This window comes from Octodon degus, unplaced genomic scaffold (assembly GCF_000260255.1).
Source record: "Octodon degus isolate 3935 unplaced genomic scaffold, OctDeg1.0 scaffold00266, whole genome shotgun sequence".
In the NCBI taxonomy this organism is placed as follows: Eukaryota; Metazoa; Chordata; class Mammalia; order Rodentia; family Octodontidae; genus Octodon; species Octodon degus.
In genome coordinates, this window is record NW_004524842.1 from 1,900,541 (window position 1) to 1,912,779 (window position 12,239).

A 12,239-nucleotide genomic window follows, 5' to 3' on the forward strand; every position below is an offset into this window, starting at 1 on the left:
AGCCAATAGGCCTACGGTCAGGGTGGAATAAAAAGGGAAAGGAGGAGTTTGGCTTCTGCTGCTTCAGAGGAGCTCTGGTCTTCACCAGCAGCGCTGGAGGTCACTGTCCAGGCTTCCAGCACAGGCTCTTCAGCCTTCTGGTGCAGACTCCTCCGCGTTCCAAGGCAGGCTTGCACAGGGTTCTGCATCGTCCCATCCTCTAGCACACAGATAGCCCTATTGCATTCTTCACACCTGCCACTGAAGCGGGGCGTTACAAACCTACCTTATAAATATTATATTATATTATTTCTATTGTATTATATTCAGTGTTCCTCTAGTGAACTCCAAATGATACACGAGGTGATTGGTTCTGAGACAAATATATAACCAATGGACTTCATTGGTGCTGACAGAGCAGTTCATCTTCCTGTTGAATTTGAGCCCAGGAGGGTATGTTCAGCCTCTTGTAGCCATCTTTCCACCATATGATCCTAATAATGAAACCAAAATAAAGCAGAAAAGAAACAGATAAACAGGTTCCTGCTTACAAAGTGCTCCGTCTCATGAGCTAATACAACACCCCTTTTGCATTAGCCAATTTTGTTCTTGTGATTACATTACTTGTAAGTAGGAGTCCTAACTGCTAATCCAACCTCCATCTCTCTTTTCTTTCCTCTTCACTGGTTCCTTTCTCTCTGCCTGTAACCAAGCCCAAGTCTCCCAATATCATAAACACCTCACACTCTGCCATTTTCTCCAACTATTTGCTCTTGTATTTTCTTCTAAGCATCACAATTATGCGTTCACTTCCTCAGTAACTTACCACCTATTACCAACTTTCCCTATACCATGCGCCACATCAACCCAAGTCACCTCAACAGCAGTGCCCTTCAAAGTGTGGCCATGTAGCACTCCCTTGGGAATCATGTTAGAAGGGAGTTTCAAATGCTCATCCCTGGGCACCACACTGACCAAAGGACAAGAAGCCCTAGAGATGGTCTACCAATCTGGAACTTATAAATGCATTCCACATAATTCTTAAACACACCAAGATTTAAGAATGATTACATTAGAAAAATGCTCCTCAAAGCTTCTTTTTATTTGCAAAAAGCTAAAATTACCCAGCTGCCTTGACCCATTTGCAGCACCTGACAGTCTCTGGAATTCCCCTTCTTTTTTGTGTTTTTTTGTAGCAGTCGACATCTTCCCCCACATTTGCACCCATTCTTGGCAAGCCTCATACATGCAGTGCCCTGCAGTCTTTTAATTAGAAATCCAATTCATAAAGTAAGCCTAAGAACATGAAATAAAGGTCTTATCTTGTCTTTAGATGCCTGACTGAGGCATCATAATCTTACCTTGCTTATTCTCAGCTTCCTAAATATTACTACACCTCCAGGCTTTGATCTGAGTTTCTCCCTGTCCCAACCTCTGCCTGAGCTGAATTTGTTTTCAGCTGTGGCCCAATCTGACCAAAAGGAAGAGTCCACTGTCTTGCGCATTTCTTTTTCTAAGGGTTTCTCCATGCCCATGTTTCATGGTGTAGTGGACTAATGCTACTGGGCTTTAGTCAGTAGAGACATGGCACTACCACCATCCAGCATACACTACAATTTCTACAGTAAGTATTTAGTATTTTGTTAGAGTGATTGTTTCTCATATGAAAAAACTAGAGGCATGTCTCTCAGAGAAATGACTCTTCAGTTTTCTTTCCTGTTGGCAGATGACACCCTCAGGCCCCCAAGCCCTGTCCCTTCCACCCTACTCAAGTGGTTCAGCAGCTACTTCAGGTACTGAGTTTCCTTCTTATGAAAGCAGAAAGGCAATGTGCATGCTTCAGGTGCTTCTGTAGAAATGACGGTTGCCCCACATGTACTGAATTTACATCTCTCTTTTAGAAGAAGTCACTCTATCAGGAACCAGTCTCGGTTTCTGCACCTCCCAGGACATTGAAATGAGTTTGCGGATATGAATTCAGGTTGCAGAACAGCATGACTCCATCACATCAGTAGAATTCTAGTGCTATTTCAAGCAAGGAAGAGCTATTCTGTGAATTTCATTACTTTATCCCAAGTCCCTTACTGCTTCCTAATTCATAATTCCAACCATAGTACCTTATCACAACTGGAAACAGTAGATCCCACCCTGTGAGATCTATATGAACTCTGCCTGAGAACACATGGATACTTCTATTTTCAATTTCCATGCTCTTAGCTATTGGTGTTATAGATCTGAGTCCTCGAAGTAGCTAACATTGTAATCTTTCAAAACTTTGTCATCACTCTGAGGCCTGAGCTTCCTCATCTTTGAAGAGTTTGCATAGGATTTTCACATGTGTTTATAATGGCTATCTTGGCCTATTTGCTCTTTCCTAGAGTTTCATGCAGTAAGTGAATAATTTTTTTCCACAATTTTATTGAGAAATAAATAGCAATGAGACAGTTTCAATTCAAATTGGTAGGACAGTTCCAATAACGAACACATTGCAGATTGTCTTCCTAGTGGTTATTTGTTGTACAAGATGCAGGCATGATATCCTATTTACAAACACTATTAGAACAAATCTCTCTATGCATTAAGAGAATGTAACTATATATCTATCCTAACCATTTTGAATACACAGATACAAAATGGTCATTCATCTGTATCCCCTTTTTTTGTTTAGTTCTGTCATTTAAATATTATAGGTGTGTAAACTCAGCAAAATATTCCAAAATAGTCCAGTAGTCCATAATAGTACTGGATCTTCTGCTTGACTGGCAATGTCAGAAGTTGTTGACCTGAGACCCCTACAGCTCAACATAACAGCATGGCTTTACTTCTCATATTTCATAAATCCTGAGGAGATTTGACTATCATATCAGATCCAAAAGCCACAACTCTTGTTGCATAGGTCTTGCTTTACCTTGGTCTTAACCAGCCAGCAGAAAAGTGAATAATTTTAACACTTAGTTTTCTCATTCTAAATTGGAAACTGGAAATTTTAGGACATTTCTATTTGCAAAATATTATAATTCCCTAATCAATCCTTTCATTTACATGGCATGAACCAAAAATAAAATAACAAAAATAATTGATGGAAATACTCTTTGGATTAGTTGAAATGATTTGGATATCTGCAAAGAAATAACTTCATTTAAGCTTGTCTCCACCCTAAACCCACTGGCTTTTTTAAAGACCCAAGTAGTTCAACTAGAATACAAGCACACGAACTGCTCCGCAATTAAAGAAACGTGCCAGTCAATAAATTTATTTAGTTAAGTGGTTCTCATACTTTAGCTATAGAAATCTACAACAATGGTATAGTTATTGTGTAAAGATTTATCTAAATGGAATACCCATCTCTGACAAAACTAAACAAAAAAGGGGATACAAGTGAAGGATCATTTTGTATCTGTACATTCAAAATAGTTAGGACAGATATACAGCTACTTTCTCTTAATTCAGTGAATAGAAAGATTTGTACTAATAGTGTTTATGGACAGGATATCATGTCTGCCTCTTGTACTATGAATAACCACTAAGAAGACAACAATATGCAATGTATTAATTATTGAAACTGTCCTACTAATTGGTTTTGAAACTGTCTCCTTGCTATTTGTTTCTCAATAAAATTATTAAAAATTAAAAATAAAAAATAAAAAGATTTATCTAATAAAATATGTGTTCATGTGTGGCCTCCATTTACACACACATTGGAATATACCTCCCCACTGAACTCTACACCCAACAAACACACAGCAGCATCACCTTGCTCAATTTCCACACTAACGTTGCTTGATGCTTTGAAAATTTAAGATCCGTTAGTAAATTGTCCTAAATGTTGCATACTCTTTGTCTTCGTTATTTTTCATTATTTCCTGACTCAAATGACAAAAATAATCTTGGGATATTCTCAACAACTTATACTATAAGCTGCAGTCTTACAAGTATTTAACGGCTTAAGTGTTTTCATACTGGTATCCCATATGTAACAGAAATTCACTTCCAACTACTTTAACCTGGAAGTTTCCATTAAGGCAATGTCTAAAATTCATAAAAATTTAACCTCCAGTATTCACTGAAACCCTTTGTTATGGTTTTTGTCTGGGTGACCTCCAAAGCCTCATGCACTTATGGGGTGAGCTTCTAGAATTTATAATTGATTCGTGATCCAATGCTGGGATTATGGGTGTAAGTGCTACAGCCACCCTGAGCCAGGCAGCCTGCATAGAATATAAGTGAGGGAAAGAGGCTTGCTCTCTGCTACTCCTCCTTTTCTTTTCTTTCTTTTTTTTTTTTTTTTTCCAGTACTGGGGATTGAACTCAGGACCCTGCACTTGCCAGGCAGGTGCTTATTCTACTGAGCTATCTCCCCAGCCCAAATCCTCCCTTTCTGCTCTTGTCACGTTTGTGTTTTCTGCTGCCGTGAACTGTTGCCCTCTTCCATGTGCCACCCTGCCTTGGAGCTAGCTGTGTATGGACTGAAACCTCCACTAACTATGAGCTAAATAAACCTTCCTTAATTTTGGGCATTGGGTATTTTGCCTCAACAATGAAAGAAAAGTAACCAACCCACCGCTAGTTAGTTGAAATTTAGCATAAAATATACCCTAGCATATAGTCCATGGAAATATACTGTACAGAAAAAAGGAACTGTGTATCTGTCCCCACGGGCTTCTATAACAGAATGCCAGTGACCAAGGGGCTTAAACAACTAAACTTTATTACCCTTTCAGTTCCTGAAGCTGGACCATCCAAGATCAGGGTGCAGCAGGATTCACTTTCTTGTTTTGATTTTTTTTTTTTTTTTTATTTCATTTGTTTGTTTGTTTGGCAGAACCGGGGATTGAGCTCAGGCCCTTGCGCTTGCCAGGGAAGTGCTTATTCTACTGAGCCATCTCCCCAGCCCCCACTTTCTTGTGAAGCTTTCAAATAACTACCTTCTTAACATGTCCTCGTATGGCCAAAGGAGAAAGGGCACAAGATATCTAGAATCTTCTTATAAAGGCACTAACCCCACCCTGTGACCTCAGCCAACCCAATTTACTTCTCAAGGACCCATATCCAAACACCACCCCACTAAGGTAGTTTAGGCTTCGAAATACAAACTTGAAAAATGAAGACACCACATTTAATCATAATGTGTTTTTTAACATTCGGTGAAAAACACATTGCATATTCAGGGCGAAAACAAAACAAAACCTTACATGTTTTCTACAATCTTATTATTGGTAGAAGCATTGGCAATACTGAGGTTGGTGTAGAATGAAACAAACAAATAATTTTGCTGGTATTATTCTGAACCAGAGGAAAGGAGATCTAGATGTAAGACCAAAACATTTACCTAAAAATTTAATAGCCCTGAACTTGAACTGAAAGTATCAGAAATCAATTTCTTAAAATGTTTTCTAGCTCTGAAAGCTCTTAAAAAAAAAAAAAAAAAAGACTAAGCCAGTAGCAGTCCTCACTCTTCTTATTCGGGTTGTGATCTTCAAAACCCTTTTCTTCTGCAAAGTTTTTCCTACTGAAATAAACCAGGGATCTGAGCTGCAATGGCTGCCTCGTGGTAGGACACTCGCAAGATGAGCTCATACTTTCAGAAATCTAACAGACAGACAAGATTATGTCATGAAAACTCAAGAGCCAACCTGAAGAGATCCCCATAGGCCACAGATGAGAAGACATACGCATTAGAAAGAATAAACATAATTATTTAAACTCATTACATATGTTAAAACCATAAGCTCATAATGTTTACTTTTTAAGTTTTCTTTGTTAAAGCCTCTTCTGTTATTTGGAACCTGTTAAGAAACAAATGCACCATTTGGAAATTGGGCAATAAGAAAAAAGAATGAAGATTTACCTTGTGTTTCTTATTATGAGCTATCTCACGAAAAATAAATAATTAATGAGGAACTTTTCATGTTATAGATATCTACTAGCTGATCAATGGAAAAATAATTATAAAATTAAGATTTCACCATTTTAAAAACTTGATAATTATCTTTTAAGTGCCCTCCAAACAGGGATATAAAACTCAAATATCAGCTACTCTAATGTCTCTGAGGTGCTAGTTCTAGCCATAAATGAAACTTAAGACCTTCTCTTCTTGATTCTGAATTGATAAACTATAACTAATCTTGTACAGTTCTACTTGTCCCCAAAGGGATGCACATTTATAACTACCACTTATAACAGAAATCAATGTGTTTTTCATTGTTTTATTCACTGCACTGTAATTACTGTGTAAGCTTTTTGGTATTTTTGGCTTGAAGTCCCTCAGTGTAAGAGCTGCTTTTCTATACAAAATAAACTGTGAACATTTTAACTTGGGATGACTTTACTTTGACAATGGCTACTAAAAATTTTTAAATTACATTGATGGATTATATTTGTAAGAGATAGTCTAGATTTAGCTAATAAATCCCAATGGCTGCTAACAATACAAAATTACACTAACCAACTATCATCTTTTTTGGGTTATACATACCACTTACCAAAGCAATGGACCCTCATTCTGTAAAGACTTGATATCTAGTTACTGAATCACAATAAATATGAACAGCAGAAAAAGAAGAGAAAGACTCGGCATGCAATCAACAAAATTCAGAAAACAGGAAAATCTTCTCTTGTGAAAACATAAATTGCAAATGCTGCTGAGCTATAATCGAAAGGGACAAAAACAAGGAAGGGAAATGTAGCAATGGAAGGAGATTTTCAAGCCCATCAACTCGAGTGTAAGGTATAGGCTTTATTTGGATCTTGAGTTAAATAAGAAGAAAACTACAGGATACAACAGGATCTATATGAACACGCAGGAGATGTCTGGTTATAGGAATCAATTCCTAAGAATTTAGAAAATTGGGCAGCATGGGAAGAAAACAAGAATTCAGAAAATAGTATAATTATTTTTAAAAATCATTTTTAAAGATACATACAGAAATAGTTATGAATAAAATGATACCCTCTTTAGGATTTGCTTCAAAACAGTTTAGGAAATGGAGGAACAAGATAGGCTATTACCAAATGAAATTGGCTATAATTTAATAATGTAGGGCAGTGGGTTCATGAGTGCTTATTATACCATTCTCTCTGCTTTGATATGTGTTTGAAATTTCCCAAATAAAATACTAAAAACAATTTTATGAGCACTGAACTCATTAAAAGTAGAAGATTAGAGGGGGAAAAATCAATTATTTCACTACTGTCATAGGGAACAGGGTTCCAGGGTTAATGATTTGTTGCACTTCCTTCTGGTATTTTTCCTACATATTTTACACAGCCCATTTTTCATTTAATGCAGTATTTTTTCATTTCATGTTGTTTGCTTAACATTTATTTTATTCACCCAGAAAATGAATATATTCATCAATAAATATTTGTTGAAAAAATGAATAAATCATTTCCATGCTGCTACAGTGTTTATATCTGTCTTTAATAACTGCATGATGCTTCACTCATCATGTGGTCATGTGGTCATTCTCTGCAGTCCAGTGTAGCAGCTCAGGATTTCAGCCACAAATGCAGACTCGGGTTCAGATCCCAACTGTGTGAGTGCTATGAATTAAATGTCCCCCTCAAGATCCATGAGCCAAGGGCTCTCCCCCAGGGTGGCGCCACTGGGAAATGTTATGTACCTACAGAAGAGGTCCTCGGGTCTTTAAGAGTGTGTCCTTGCAGGGGACAGTGGCAGACCCCAAGACCCCTTCCAGTCTCTCTCCTCTCCTGCCCAACCCTACCCTCTCTCTCTGCCATGAAGTGAGTGCTTTGCTTTACCACACTCCTGCCATCATACCCTTTCCTAATAAGAAGCCCTGTCAACCGCTGACTCTAGAACCCCGAGCCAAGGTGAATCTGAATATCTGTTTTGTTTTGCTTTGCTTTGTTTTGAGACAGAGTCTCGCTCGGTAGTTCAGGGTGGCCTTGAACTCACAGTAATCCTCCTGCCTCAGCCTCCCAAGTACCGAGATTATAGGTGTGTACCACCACACCAGGCTTGTATAAGCTCAAAATTTTCCTGTGAGAAAAAAAAAAAAAAGACCTAACATATACATTTTTTCCTTTTTCTTTCTTATTAGAGAAAGCTAAAACCAGCATGAATATAGTTTCATATTTGTTTTGGATTATTGCCTCAAGTTAGAATATTGGGGGGGGGAAATATGGATCAAATAAAATAAAGGAGCACTTGTATAGTATTTGTCACAATTGCCAAATCATTTCCCAAAGGATCACAATGATTTTCAATACTATGTGTTTCACCACATTTGCAACAGTAGCAGTTATTATTTTAATATAAATTTAGTAGAAGTTCCCCGTATTTTAGGACTTTCTTTTACTTGCATTTAAAACGATTATATCTCAACAAATATATGTGTGTACACATGTACACATTATAAAATCTGCCATTTTAACCATTCTTAAGGATATAATTTGGCAGTATTGCTAACAGTCATAATATTACAAAACTACCACTATTATCTATTTCTTTTATTTTCTTTTTCTTTTTTTTCTTTTTCATTATCCCAAAAAGAAATCCTATTACCATGCAGCAATGACTTCCCTTTGCCAACTTCCAGTCCCAGGTAACCTCACCTCTTCCTTCAGTCTGTGAATTGGCCTACCTTAAGCCCTCCACTTAAGGACTTCCCTGCCCCCTCTTCTTCACCTGGTCAGCCTGTTTTGTTGATACCAAGCGTGAGATGGGGATAACAGCATAGACTTGTTCCGTGCCAGGCCCATGCCATTTCATTTAAATCTTACAGTAATTATTTGATATATTGTTCATCCTCCAGAAAATAAGCCCACTCACACAAGGCCATACAACTAATAAATGACAGTATCAGTATTTATGCCCAAGACTTACCAGTTTCCCAGAATTTATTTATATATTTATATATTTATTTATTTATTATACCTGGGGTCGAACTCAGGACCTTGCACATGCCAGGCAGGCGCTTATGCCACTGAGCTATCTTCCCAGCCTCAGCACTTCCTTTTATACATTACATTACATTGTATTTCTATTAGCAATTATATGGGTACTAAAATTGCACACTAACCAAAAGTGAGTCAAGACTCTTCATAACTACCTTCGCACAATCACTTTTGATAATGCCCCATGTTGAATTCTATTTTTGCACCTTACTACTAGTAGCATGAATGGAGAGCTTGCTTAAAATGCAGAACCCCAGACAACTAAATCAGACTCTAAATTACCAGATACCCAGCAAATTCTTATGCGCATAAAAGTTGAGGAACAACCACGTTAGTGAATTGAAACAAGAAACATTTTGATTATTTAATGATTTCATGCAATTTAAATCCAATTACTAACTGATCCAATCCTCTAGCATAAATATTATGTTCTACTATTCTTCCTGTTCGTAAGGAAGCAATGAATTAAGATGAAGATGGCAAAAACATGGTGAGAGAGCTCGTTAGGCTATGAGCTGCAGATACACATTAATTCAGGTTTCTGGTCTCCTGTTTGTACCACCAAGGACTTCAAGCCTTCAATTAGGCATAGACTTAGAGTGAACTCATCCCAACATGGCTCCCAAGGCCCCCTAGGCAATCTAACTCTCCTAGGCCATTCCAGAAGCAAATTTGTCTGCCCTGTTTTAGGTTAGCAGTCCTCAACCAGATCTGGACAATCTTCAGTAATTCTCAGGTTGACCAAGCATTGGAGTTCTGACCAACATGGTCATTTCTTGTGCAGGAGATTGGCTCCAGGACCCCTATGAATTATCTTCAGATTACTGACAATGCCAAATTCAAGGAAAATGCTATGTAAATAGCTATTTTACTGTATTGTTTGGGAGATAATGACCAAAAAAACCAAGTCTACTTCTCTTCTAAGTATTCTTAAGCCATGGTTGGTTGATCTGCGGATGTGGAGCCCATGACAGGGAAGGACCAACTCCTAGATATAGGAGAAAGTGATTGTGTACCAGTTACAGGCCTGGCTCCTAACAAATGCCACACTAAATGCCCCACTCCAGGTTAATCATAAGAAAGAAGGAGACTAGCCAGGACCCTGAGTCACCACTGGAGTACAACTGTCCAGTGGAATCCCACAATCAGCACCAACATGGACACGTACTGATAAGCCCCTGAGATCTGAGCTTAGAGTGGCTAGGCGACTCCACCACACGTCCAGATTGGAATTCAGCCCGAGGAGCCCCCAAAGGCGAACCTTTCTGAGCATTAGAGACCAGAGTGAGTGAAAGTAGTTCTCTATAAGTTACCCAGCATCACTCAGACACACAAAAGGACATTTTGCCAGAAAGTAATGTCTTTGTAAGACCTGTATGAACTAGGTTTACAACTACTGGATTAAATTCCTGCACTGTACTAGAAATGAAAGTCAAACGGGAAGTTAGAGAATCATCATCCAACAAATAATTACATGCAAGGGTAGTGATATATTCCGCATGTAGATGCCTCCTGCAAGAAATAAATACTGATTGTAGATTTGTTCTTAGAGTTAATTAATGATCCTATTTTATATACTCACTAAATATGAGTAAGTGATTAGAAATCTTATCTCAAGCTGAATATAAAGTGAAAAAGGAACCATTTCTTGCAACAGTCAGGACTGCATAAAAAAAGATACTTTTGAGAACTGACTATAGAATTTTCATAAAAACCACCATAGCCTAGAAGTTGATTTCCAAAAACTAAATAAAGACTATTATAAGCATTGTGTTGTATGAAATTAGAACAAGGCTTGTTTTGGGTTTTTTGTTTTATTTTCTTCTGTTGTACTTAGTACAGGGTCTACAGGGTCTCACTACATAGATCGGACTCCTAGTGATCCGCCTATGTTCAGCCTCCCAAGAGCTGGGATTACAGGCGTACGCCACCACACCCAGTCTCAATCACCATCTCAGTGCACCCTGGAGGCAGGGCCGGGACCACATGCCAAGGATCAAACCCAGCCACTAGGCTCTACCTAAGCAGATGTTTTAATCCACTGAGATATTTGGCCAGCCTTTAGAACAAGTTTCTATGTCCAAATTCACTCTGATTTTTATCAGTACTGACATTTCACTGAAGGCAATCCATCGTGTCTTACTGAAAGACCAAACAGTGAGGAATATGTTGAAAGTGTTTAGTTATTTGCTTGTTTTAAAACACAGTCCATTTGTTATGACTTCTAATAAATCTCCAGAGTCCACGGGGCTCCATCGGGAGGACCCAGATGAGTGTAGTGGATTCGCAAGGTTTTGGAGCAGGGAGTAGGAACACCGCAAGCGTATTTTGGGGAGGATAAAGCTCCTATCCAGGGCAGGATGCCGAGCATGAAGAAGAAACCAGAGGTGTCACTAAAGCCAGGTAGAAGGGTTTACAGGATTCAGAGAGTGAATAACCAGAACAACTCCAATGGAATTGACAAAGATGGAGGAAAGAAATATATTGAGAGAAAAGATAGAGTAGAAAGAATAACTGGAGAGAGGCAAAAAGGGGAAAATTCTGAAAGCCTTAAACCCAGGTGTCAGAAGGGCAAAGGCCTGGCAGGGGTATGGAGAGGTGCTGCAGGGGAAAGCACTGAAGAACGCCTTGCTCGCAAAGGCTCAGCAGAAGGACAGGTGGAGAAGTCACACGTCTGTGCTGTAGCATAGAAAGACAATCAGTGTGGAAGTAAAACAAACAACCATGCAGGTCAGCCTACCAGAGGCTGCTAGAGACAGTCCTCAGTCCAGAAAGGCACAGCACATGGGGCCAGGCAGATCTGCCTTGGAATCCTGCTTCTGTCCCTTCTGTGGGACCAGGGCAACTCGCTTGACCCTTTCTGAGCCATGGTGTTCTCCACTATAAAGTGAGATAAGCCATACATTATACTAGGTACTTGTTAAACAGAAAAAATCTTCTTGTCTCAATTCACTGAGATTATTCTCCCAGTTACCTTAAACATGGCATTTCCTGGGATCACAAAGGGAAATCATTTCTAACTCTCTCTCCCTTGACCTACCCCTGTAAAACAAAAATAATATTGTTTATATCTGTGGCACTCAAATACCATGTTTTCATCAAAATCAGCTATGAAGTTGTTTTAGGTATAGATTCCTCAGTGTTTATCTAAGATCTTCTGTTCAGTGTTTCTGGGTGGGGATTTGGGCATGAGTAACTTTATAGATGAAATCCACTAATAAACCATGCTTAAGAAGCTACAAAGAGATTGAATAAAGCAATCGTTGCAAATCCATACAGCTCGGTACTGACATACAGTACTTCTTTGACAAGTGGTACTGGTTTGGAGGGGTAGGGTTGGT